Source organism: Melospiza melodia, chromosome 1 (genome assembly GCF_035770615.1).
Source record: "Melospiza melodia melodia isolate bMelMel2 chromosome 1, bMelMel2.pri, whole genome shotgun sequence".
Classification (NCBI taxonomy): Eukaryota; Metazoa; Chordata; class Aves; order Passeriformes; family Passerellidae; genus Melospiza; species Melospiza melodia.
The window spans coordinates 120,321,864-120,333,940 of record NC_086194.1 but is presented as its reverse complement, the minus strand read 5'-3'; the positions used below and the strand labels follow the sequence as shown (position 1 = coordinate 120,333,940).

The window sequence follows — 12,077 nt, the reverse complement described above, 5'->3', positions numbered from 1 at the left end:
GGAAATCTCTGGCCTGATTTAGTTCCAGGCGGGCTTTTGGCTCTCCTGGCTGCATATTTCGAGTAGGTTACCTGTCTGTCCTTCCACACTCTGTATACTTCCCTCTTGTGTCTGAATTTAGTCAGGAGCTTCTTGTTCATACACACAGGTCTCCTGGCATTTTTGCCTGACTTCCATGGGGGTTGACCTCTCTTGATCTTGGAGGAGGCGATCTTTGAATAATAATACGCTTTATGGAACCTCTTTCCTCCAGGACATTATCCCATCAAACTCTACAATGCAGACCTTTGAAAAGGCAAACATCTGCTCTTCTGAGGACCAGTGTTGTGCTTGGTTTTTGTGCTGCTAACACATCTCAGAATCCTAAACATAGTATCTCATGCTCGCTGCAGCCAAGGTAGCCTCTGACCTTCACATCCTCAACAAGCTCCTTGGTGGTATGAGGTCCAGCAGAGCATCTTTGGTTCCTCTCTCACTTGGGCCAGGAAGTCATTGATGCTCTTCAGGAATCTTCTTAATTGCTTTTATCTTGCTGTGTTATCCCTCCTGTAGCTGTTGAGGACCAGGGCTGTAGATGTGAAGCTGCTTCCAGCCATAGAGAACCTCATCCAATTCTCTCTCTTCAGGTGTTGGTCTTGTAGCCAACAACCACTATAATGTCACCTACACTTGTCACCTCTTTAGTCCTTACTCTGTAAAAAAATCTTCATTGCAGAGCTTCAGTCATGCAGGTCATCTCACCATTTCTCCATGATTCCAGCAAGATCACAACCCTGCAACATTTCCTGTTAAGTACATGATTTCCCAGAAGAACCATATGACCTTAGAGAAGCAATTAAAGGTGAGCAGAGCATTTAGGTTCTCAGGACTGCTGATGAGACATTGAAGATAGGGGAGTGCTAAGGTCATCTGAGCTGGATGATTTTTTGCAATGGAAGGCATTTGGTAATCTCCTGAATTAAGAAGCTGTAGGAGTGATACCTGGTGCTGCACTGTCACTGATGTATTTTCTGAAAAATACTTTTGCTAGGATTTTTCTCCTGAGAAGCTGAGAGGCCTCAGAAACGAAATGTAAACAATAATTTTCTGCTGCTGTAGAATGTGGCAGATGCATCTTTGACTGGTCTCATGTGAATTGTTTCTACTTGATGACCAACCACAGGTCCAGCTGTGTCGGGACTCTGGTCAGTCACAAGATTTTATCATTCCTTCCTTTCCTTTGCTAGCCTTCTGATGTCTCCTTTCTCTTCTTCTTTAGTACACTTCTAATATATATTTTTCCTAGTATTAGTATTAGTACACTTCTAATATATATCATAAAATAATAAATCAGCCTTCTGAAACATGGAATCAAGATTCTCATCTCTTCCCTCGTCCTGGGGACCCTCAAAGACCACCACACTGCACCAATTAAGTGGTTCCATTTTCAAATTCACTTTACACTATGAAGGAAATCAGAAATGGCAACTGAACTTTGTAGATCATTTTGTCCTCCCTCAGCTAGGTGGTGAGATGTATGAGTTGGGAATAGGAGCTAGAAAACATTGCAACCTTTTCCTCTAGTTTCTTCCCTAATGGCAAACACTTCAGATCTGTGTGAGAACTGTAACCAAGAGGGTCAGCATGTAGTTGCTGGTGGCGGTGGGGGATTAAGTGGTAGAAATTGTTGCAAAACACTTAAGCATGTGCTGTGTTTCATGCTTAAGTTTCAAGCAAAAGTTTAAGCAATTGTGTTGCCTGGTGGAAGGTGTTTAATTGACTTTAGAAGACAGACTTTGAGAATGGTTTGGTTGGAAAGGACCTTAAAAATAATCTAATTCTACCCTCCCTGTCGTGTCCAGGAACACCTTTCACTAGAACAGGTTGTGCAGACCTCCATCCAACCTAGCCCTGAACACTTCAGGGATGAGGCACCCACAAATGCTTTGGGCAGCCTGTTCCAGTGTCTCATCACCCTCAAAGTAAAGAACATCTTCCTAATACCTGATTCAAAAATACTCAGTCTGAAGGCTTTCCCCTTGTTTCCTTATTCTTTTTCCCCTTGTAAAAAGTCCCCATCCAGCTTTCTTATATGCTCCTTCTGGCTACTGGAAGGCTGCTCTGAGGTCACACCAAGCCTTTATTCCAGGCTGAACAATCCCAATTCTCCCAGCCTTTCCTCAGAGGAGAGGTGCTCCATGCCTGTGGTCAGCTTGGGGCCTCCCCTGACTTGCTCCAGCGGGTCCTTGTCCTTCCTGTGCTGGGATAACAGAGGTGGATGCAGCACTGCAGGGGGGTCTCACCGGAGCAGAGCAGAGGGGCAGAATCCCCTCCCTCTTCCTGCTGGCCACACTGGTTTGGATGCAGCCCAGGATCCTGTTGACTTTCTGGGCTCCTAGCACTCCTTGCTGGCTCGTGCCCAACCTCATCCAGCAGAATCCCCAAGTCCTTCTTGACAGGGCTGCTCTCAATTTGTTCATCTCCCAGTCTGTATTGATACTGGAAGTTATCCTGACCCAGGGACAGGACTTTGCACTGGGCTTTGACCTTCCTGATTTTCTTATGAGCCTGCTTCTCAAGCTTGTCCAGATTCCTCTCAATGGCAGCCCATCCTTCAGGTGGGTTTCAAATCTTACACGTTCTCCTGTTACAGCCCTTGAATAGTTTAATTTCTATAATTAACATCTCAGTCCTTTGACTATGAGTGTTTTCCTTTTGAGTCATAGTCTAGTTAATAAAGTACTCTAATACCTATTTTTATGAAAAAGAGTAATTATATGCTGTGTCCTAATTGCTAAACTGTTTTTAAAGACATTGAAAACCGTTAATTTCAGGAACATCCGGCTGAAGAGCAACAAGTGTAAAACATCTGCAGGGTAATTAAGGGGCTAATAATAAATCCACTTTTGCAATCCACTTATAAGTGGAGTAATATAAGCCACTTATAAGCCAGAGTAATAATGCTTCTGGAGGAAGCAGGATCTAATATCAAACAGGATTAACAGTAATCTTGTAATCTCAGTTCCTGTTGTTCTTTGTATGCCACAAATTAGAACCTATGTCTGTATGGAAATGAGGAAATGGACATCTGTTAATGCTACTTGTGAGTGCAAATAAGCATCCTGATTTTTCAGAAATTTGAAGCACAAAAATCAGGTCATTTCAGTGCCAAAAGACATGGGGAAAAGTGTTTGAGTCATTTTTGAACAAGAAACCTCACCTGAGATATAAAGAAAAAGTCTGAAATCCTTTTGCTGATGACATTATGAATGCTGTGTACTAAACAAACTGTTACTAGAGTTAAGTTTTTTGCAGCTTCATTTTATATGGATGTGAAATGGCTTTACCTTAATCTCCCTTACAGAAAAGCCCATCACAGATTTATATACTGCCTTGAATGTTTCTGTTACTTAAAGAACAGATGTAAGGTAAAGCAAAGCTAACTTGATAAATTAGGTTTTGCTAAGTTAAAGGTTTTCTAATGCCATTTTAATGGAAGCTGTCATCCTTTCTTCATTTTATTAAAGTTGGTTCTGAACATTGCTGCCTTTTTATTCAGGTTAATGTGTCTCCCAGCAGCTGAGGTCCATTTGCAGGATAAGGTGTTTGAACATTTAAGGTCTGACTGAACTGTGCTGTTATTAGTTTAAGTCCAAGGAAAGGATTTTTTTTTAGGTCACAGACCATATTTTTTCAAGGGGCAGATTCATAAGGGTTGGGCTCTCTCCCTCTGCATCTCACAGTATTGTACGAATTCACTGAAGCTGTGTTTCTGAAAGTCTGATTTAATCACTAATTGTGATTAAACTAAAAATGTACTGCTTTTAGCAGTGGCATGAACCATGGGATTTAGAGTAACAGTGTTGTCATTGCTGGAGTCATACTTTCTCACTTTGTTCTTAACTTTTATGGCTCTCTCACGATCTTGGAATAAGACCACTCAGCTGGTGACTTACTAGCTCCCAGCTAATAACAACTTCCTTCTCAGTTTGCATTCACTTCCAACTGGGCAGTGGTGGAATTAGTTAGACACAAGACACATGGCTAGGCTCTGTAGGTTTTAGACTACAAAATACTACATGAAATAATAAGCACAAAGAAAGCCTTGCTTTATATATAAGATTCAGCTTTTAAGTCTCTAATTTTTATAATCCAAGGAAACTTCTCTGTGGAACAGTAATTTTCTGGTAGCAGAAAATTTCTTTAGTTCATTTTGACACCTGCAGTGTACATCTCTGCAACAAGCAGCTGGAACTGAAGCCTGCTTCTTTGTAAAAGAGCTGTGAGCTGAACAAATAACAATAATTACAAGGTTGGAAAGTTTTGGCTTCTTTATATAATTTATAAAAGATTTAATTAAGTATTTCTTCAGCTGGAAGCAAATCACTGTTTCCTCTTAACAGCAGTCTCAAGGAAGAAATGGGCTGCTGTTGAGTGTGCAGGGCACCCTGCACCTTCATTATGATGGTGTACTGTTGGATCTGTTAGAAAGTGCAGGATCTGGCCTGGCTACTGAGAGTCTGAGCCCACAGGAGGCTTTCAGGCAAAACCATGGAATCCGAACTGTGGTAATCAAGAGGCTGATTACATAGTTTGTCTAATGCCCATTTAAGGTAAATTTGATACAAAATGTAGCACAAATTGAGGAGACACTCCTAAGCTGCCCCAAAGATATACCTCTCAATGGTTAAATTAAATATGGGGTTTTTTGCTGGTGGTTTGTATCACTAACTTGTGATGTGATATCACTTGCATGTTTGATGCTGTACAGACGGGTGGAAGAATGGATTATCCTCTGAAGACCAGTCCTTATATCAGAAGACAATGGTTTTCTATGTTGCCCTTCCTGGATGAACATTGCCTTCACTAGTACTATGACTTTGTGCCTGAATAAAGATGAATTAATGTTTTATTTTAACTCTGTGAGAATATTTTGCCTATTTCATAGATCCATAGATTGGTTCATGTTGGAAGGGACCAATAAAGATCACCTAGTGACCACCTAGTCCACCCCTGCTGCTGTGAACAGGGACAGCTTCACTTGACTAGATTGCTTAAAGCTCCATTCAGACAGGTCTTGAATATTCCCAGGGATGTGACACCCACAACTTCTCTGGACGACATTTTCCAGGGCCTCCACACCCTCACAGTGAAAAATTTCTTCATTATGCCTAATTCAAATCTCCCCTCTTTTAGTTTAAAACTGTTACACCTTGTCTTTTTGCGACAGGCTTTGATAAAATACTAATTTCACCTATTTTATAACCCCGCTTTAAATATTGTAAGACCTAACAATGTCTCCCTGGAGCTCCAGGCTAAAGGTTTTCAAGCAAAGCAGCAATATTTTATTGTATGTTTGTGGTGAGTTGATCCTGACTGGATGCCAGCTTCCCACCAAGCAGCTGGGCAGGGGAAGGAAAATGCAGTGAAAATCTTGTGGCTCAAGATAAGAGCAGGGAGAGATCAATCACCAGTTACTGTCATGGGCAAAACAGGCTTGATATGAGGAAGTTAATTGAATTTGCTATCAGTGAAAAATCAGAGTCAGATAATGAGAAAAACTAAATCTTTAAATAATTTCTCCCCTTTCTTTTCCCTGTGCTCAACTTTCACTCCTGAATTCTTCACCTCCTCCCATCCTGCAGTACAGGGGAAAGGGGAATAGGGATATATGGAAATACATATTATAAAATTATAGTTGCTTTATGAAATTATTCTTTTGATGAAAATCGCGTTTCTGTTTTACTAATCACTAGCAATGTATTAGGAAAAAAAGAGGCAAAAGGAGCAAGTTTTATGTTTTTTCTTTTCAGAGGTCATCTCCTGCCATCTCCTAAGATAAATGGGAATGAAATGTGTAATTTTGTCACTGCCTTCAGTATTTTCATACAGCAAGCAAAGTTGTGCCCCTTTTTTCTAAGAAGTGAAGAGAGGGAAAAATTTCCTGCAGGTACAAGTCCATTAATTCTGCAGCATTTTAACTTGTCATTCTTGTGGCATTATTTAAGAATCTCAAGACAAAACAATGGAGTTTTATAGTGATGTCACTTTTAAAAGACTGTCTAAAATGTTGGTTTCTTAGCTGACTTTCATCTACAGCCAGCCTGAGAGAAGAGTCAGTGTCTTAAATTATTTTCTTCTATTCTAACATTACTTTTGTAGTACAATTTTGAATTTTAGTCATCATTGCTGTTGTCAATTTGTTCTAACTTCAAAGATGACTTAGGTGCACTGATGAAGAACATATGCAGTGTCTGTGCACCTGTGCAGGAGTCACTGCTGAAGCCTGCTGTAGAATTTTTCTGTCTCAGCAACTAATTTCATTAGGCTTTGCCTTAAAAATGGTTTGTGGAGGGTGGGACAGTGCACTTTACAATAAACGGAAGAGAAAAAAAAAATCTTTTTTTTGTGTGTGTGTGTTTCCCTCATTGTTCCCTATTTTTCTATCAACTGCTCTGCTGAAAAAAATGTTTTTTCAAGTTCCCTTTGTGAGTTGGTCAGTTCAGTTATTGTAACTAAGTCTTCTATACAGAGAATATTTTGGGGAGAAGAACATTTATTAATAAAATACATTTTTCAGCTTTGCAGGAGTTCCTTCAAACTGGAGTGCAGAATAACCAGTGCCCATTTTTCTGTTTTACTCCAAATGAATTTCAGTCTTCACTGGTCATTGCCTTAAATAATCAATTCCTATTGTATGAAACACATCTATTTCATGTGGCAAAATACCACGAATCCTGGGGTACAAATAAGATTTTTATGGGAATATGCCTGATGAAGCAATGTAGACATTCTGGGTGTAGCAGGCAAGAAATTTTCCATAAATTGGCCACAGTGAGAAAAATACGACATTCTGCTTTCAGATTCAAGGCCAGAGGCAGTTAATGGCACAGAGAACATTACCTCATTGCACCTTGAGGAGCAATTTCCCCTTTAAATTAATGTCTTAAGAGAGGGGAATATCACCTTGCTTCCCTTCTTGAAGATGCATTTCTCTCCAGACAATATCTGGTTTTGCTTATCAGGTTTTTTCTTCTTCAGTTGCCCTTTCTAGAAGCAATCTCTCAGTTACACACTGAATTTGGCTTATAAAAAGAAAAATGAGTCTTTCACAAGGTCACCTTTCAGCCATTTGGTGTGCTGAACATCCTATGTGGGCATGAAACCAAACCCTGACGGATTGAGGATGTTAATATTGCCCACTTTGTCCAGTATAAAGATGGCTGTGCTCAGTGTGATGGAGAAAAACTAACTGATAATCTGGGTTTCTGTATTCAGCTAGTGGGGCTAACCACACTTCTCCTTAGCCTAAATGGAAAATGGCATTTATTCCCTAGAAGACGTAGTAATTTTTCTTTCTTTCAGTAACACTTGTTTTACTTCTGTCACCTTGAAACTATTTTTAGACTTAAGCATGTTAGATATAAAAACATAATTTCCTTTGATCGACTATGGTGATAACATTTATGTAGACACCCAATGACAGGGTTGCTTGTAGATCAATCACTAAGATCAATAAGTGTTTCTGCAACTTAACCTTGTGCTGTGAGGTGAAACTTTGTTCTGTTATCTGGCTGGCTTGGAACAGGATTATACAAATGGCTGGTAATACACAGGTTTTAAATTTCTGAAGCTGGACAGAGGAGGAATTTTAAGTATTTGGATTTGAAGTTCTGATTCCTACACACCTGCTCAGAAGACTCCAAATTCTTATAGAAACCCCTTCCTCTTTTTTAACTCTCCAATTTTTCTTGCTTTTCCCACATTTTGCCCCTTCTGTGGCTGACTCCTTGAGAGCCCTGGTTCAAGGGGTTTACTCAGACTATGTTGAGCAGAGTAAGCATAGTCCAAAAGAGTGTTTTTTTTTTCAGAGTTATTTCATTGCCATCACTTTCTGCAAGGAGAAGGGACAGCAAGAGAGCTCAGGCAAAAGGACCAACACTCTGGCAGAACATGTTAGTTTGTACTTGTACTACAAAACTTACATAACTCCAGCTGAAATACAAACTTCCTTTTAGACACTGGAATCAGAAAGTAGGAACTAAGAGAGTAGCTCAAATTAGCATGATCATTTACTTGCTAGTCAAATAAGCAATAAAAGAATTTCCCAGCTCCTTGTTTGTCCTATGCTTAATAAAGTGTGAGATAATGAATTAGAACAAATTGCTTATTAACAGGCAACAGCTTTGTCAAGGGGATGTGTTGTCAGGAACTACCAGAATGAGGGATAGATGCCTATAAAAATGTCATGTCCAAGTTGAAGCCAGAGCTTAGAGATTAGCTTATAATCACTTTTTTTGTACTGTACAGTGAATAGTTTTTACAAGTAAATGACATGCCATTCAGTCCTGCTGTAATTAAACCATGCTAATGAGACATGCCAGGCAGTGCTCTGATGGGCCATTATACCAATTTGTAAAATGATGTATGGCAGGCAGCAGAATGAATGCAGGGTAGACATACAGACCACCAGCAAGAGCTCAGGAGTCTGGGAAATCCTGAACTAGTACAAATACATGAACAAGCAATTGAATTCTGATATCAATTAGTATGCTGATAGAGACAGAAAAAAGTGACTCAGCAAAGACTTTGTGTGGCATTGCACACAAAAATATTTCTGCTCTCCTGTCAAGATGACTGATTTAGCCAGAAATGAATTTGTAAGGAGCAACAGGTCTACTCTGTAGTATTTTAGCACTGCCAGAGAATCACTTAAAAACCATTTGATTCAGCTGTAACTGCTCGTTGATGGCTTTTATGCATATAACATAACATTTTTTTCTGCCTGTACCATAAACCAGGAAACATTTTTTGTAACATAACATTTTTTTCTGCCTGTAGCTGTTATTATTTCATTGGTAGGTCCAGGTTGGTTCTTGTCTTTCTGTCCTATTCCTATGCATCAATTGCATTTGTACACAGAGCTGATCTGATGGGGTGTCTCTAAAATTTCCTCTTACTTCTTTGCTACAATGAGTTCCTCTCTGATCTAATTCTCCATGGAATATAATTGCAGAATGCCTTTTCTCTCATTTTCCCAAGGCCATAGGTTTCTGACTTAGTTCTTTGGACAATTCCTGTACAGAGTCAAGCCAAGAGAGCCATTCTTCAGCCCAAACATTGTAGATTTTGATCAGAGCCTTCTTGACATTAAAAAGTGCTGGTAAACCATGTTCTCTATTGATATAAATAGGAGCATGGTGGGAAAGGGAAAAATGAAATCACCAAAAATTTATTTCATGCCTTCACAAAGTTTTATTTCCAATCCTCCTCTAAATCTTTTCATTTGTTTCCAGAGGCCAGAAAAGAGAAAATGATCAATAATTTTAAATTATATTTTGTTTTGAATTTTGAATCATTAATCAAGCATAAAATAACAGGTATTTCCTTAAACATATCAGAACTCTGATGTAACTGGAAGGACACAATAACAGCATGGCAGTAGGTTTTATTAGTAGAAGACATACTTGGCTGATGTGGCTGTTAAAATCACACTCAGTATATATTTAAATTCCGTTTCTTGCATTTACCATTCACAATTAAAATTGTGATATAATTATTTTTGGAGATCCTCAATACTTGAATACCTTTAATAATTTTTCAAGTGTAAATTGTCACAGTGGTCCATGTATCATATAGCCTTTGTTCTGCAGGATATTTAACTCAAAAGGCTTTAAAACCTCACATTTGGAGTTTTCCCTTTCCCTTTCATATCAACAGGAACACTGTGAGTACTGTCTATTTAGGTTGTGTGTGTCTATTCTATTGTATTGTGAGTACAGTAATTTTAAAGTGGTTTTAAATAAGGCAAAGACTCTTTAATGCAAGAACCCTCTATCTTCATTAACACCTCTCCATCTCCCAAAATAGCAGGGGCTGGGAATTTCTAAGGAGGCTACAGAGAGCCAGGGTGTGCCCTTGATCCAAAAGAAATGGTGATTTTTTTCATCCCTAGCCTTTCTGGGCTCCCTTTAAAACTTTAACTTCTGACTCTTTTCAGTAGGGTCCAGGGTGGAAAATACTGTAAAAAGGGTCAAGTTTTGTTACAGACCTTTGGGAAACAGAAGCAGATGGCAGTTGGGACTCGCTGTATGCTGTGTTTAGAGGAGTCACTGTCCTTTCCAGTTTCTGATGCTACCAAAGAAACACTTGTGAAATACTGATCTAGTCAAGACTTCCTGTGCTGGAGGTGGCCTATTTTTGCTGCTCTCACTGCTTAGCTTGTTAGTGGAGCTGTTAAACCTTCTTTCAGGAGGGAGGTTAACAATCTAAGGGAGTGATTTGTAACTGTGGGGTATTTTTTATCAGCCAGCACAATTATTCTGTCAAGTTAGTTCACAGTTCAATCAGTTCCTTCATGTTGATTTTGCAGATGGGATGTAATCAGGATGCAGGCTCATCTTGTGGTCCTGTTAATTGTAAGGAGCCCAGTGGTTACGCAGATGTCAATCTCGAACATGTGATTTTTTCCTCCTTTGGTACTTGTCTTTGCCCCTTTGCTGAGAGGTATCACATGTCTGAAGATTTGTGGAGATAAAACCAGTGATGCTTGTCTTGAGGGCACCAGGATGTAATGGGGGCTCCGGGACAGAATGTATCCTTTTTACTCAGTCCCCTCTTTTCTGGCCCAAGACCAGGGCTGGGTTTCCTCACAGCAGCTTTTCTTTGGAGTTCCACACTGCTCAAATCCAAGGCTGCATTCTCCCAGGACAGGGTAATGTGCTTCTTGTCTCCAGGGTCACCCTGACAAAAACCACTGAGCAGTCCAGAGCACTAACATGTGTGTAGCATCCTTTTCCAAGACTGTGTATTAAGTGAGCGAGAAAAGATGCTTTGTGAACTGTTTGTAGCTTTGTGAGGTGCTAATGTCATCCTAGTAAAATTTAGGCACTCTAATATTCACAACAATTATTATTTTTATTGGGCTCTTTCAAAAAAATTAAAGGTGTGTGTTTTATGATGCTGACCACATAATCAAATGCAGACTTTTAGACATCTGCAGTCTCACTCTTAAAACTGAAGTAATGCTGAGGAATAGCTTTAAAAGTATAACTGTCCCTTGCTACCAGAAAGATGAAAGAGAAAATCCTGGTGGGAGGTCTGGCTGGGATGGAGTTCCTATCAGCCTGAATGACGACACAGAAAGGTGGACAAAGGATTAATGGAATTAAGGTGTACCAAAATCTAACAGTTTAGGTTTTTCTTAAAGAAAGAAACTCAGTGTCTGGTTGTACAATTAGGCTGTGATACTTAAGCATTATAATATATACCCTAGTTTGAATGAGGGTATTTTCCAAGTACCATATTTAATACTTTAAGCATTCTAAATTATTTACTGTAATCTCTCTTCTGCACAGGCTGAACTCTGAGGGCATTATCTTACTATTTAATATAGAAGAGTTAGTTGCATTGCCCGGTGGCAGCATACATGCCAAAATAAGAGAAGGAGTACCACAAAGAGTACCTAGACAAAGCAGTACTGTCAAAGTCTACAGGAATTCCGGAGAAATCAAATATGGAAAGTATTTGTACAGGGTCTTGCTGGGTGTGACAGATTGGTAGAGAGATGAGTCTTGGTCAGGTGTGAGAAGTATGACACTGATTATGTGGATGATTATGATTAGTTTTATTGCTTGTACAGTATCTAAACATTGCCCGTGCAGTATCTAATACACGCAGGACTAGAGGATTATAATATAAGCAGGTTTGGCTAGAAATTTACAGATTTACAGTCTTTGGCCTTGCAGAATACACAAACAAAGCACCTAAGGAGCTACTTTAGGATTTTATCTCTATATGTGATAAGATCTCAGAACTTCTACTCACCCATCCAAAACTGTGTTCTGCATCTTCAGGCTGGATGTATCCTGAAGACATCCCTGTTGAAGGAATTATCCACCACAAGCTGCCTGCAACCTCAGGAGACCAGTTTGTCCAGTTCTCCCAGTGTCCAGTAGCTCTTTACAACCTTTTGCAGGCAGATGTGTACCATGTGTATCAATCATCACACCTCCTCCATTTCTGGAATGTATTAATAATACAACTCTCCAGACAGTTCCTTCTGCAATTTCCACCTGATGTTCTTTTCTTAGGATGAG

The 12,077-nt window shown here is 39.6% G+C and overlaps 1 long non-coding RNA gene across 1 annotated transcript in view; it reads right to left on the bottom strand.

Moving 5' to 3' along the window:
- Window positions 1-12,077, bottom strand: part of LOC134423041 (uncharacterized) — a 24,273-nt gene extending 12,196 nt beyond the window's left edge. The window contains exon 1 of the long non-coding RNA XR_010028990.1: window positions 11,806-12,077. This is a non-coding gene — a long non-coding RNA (uncharacterized LOC134423041). The remainder of the gene's footprint in view (window positions 1-11,805) is intronic.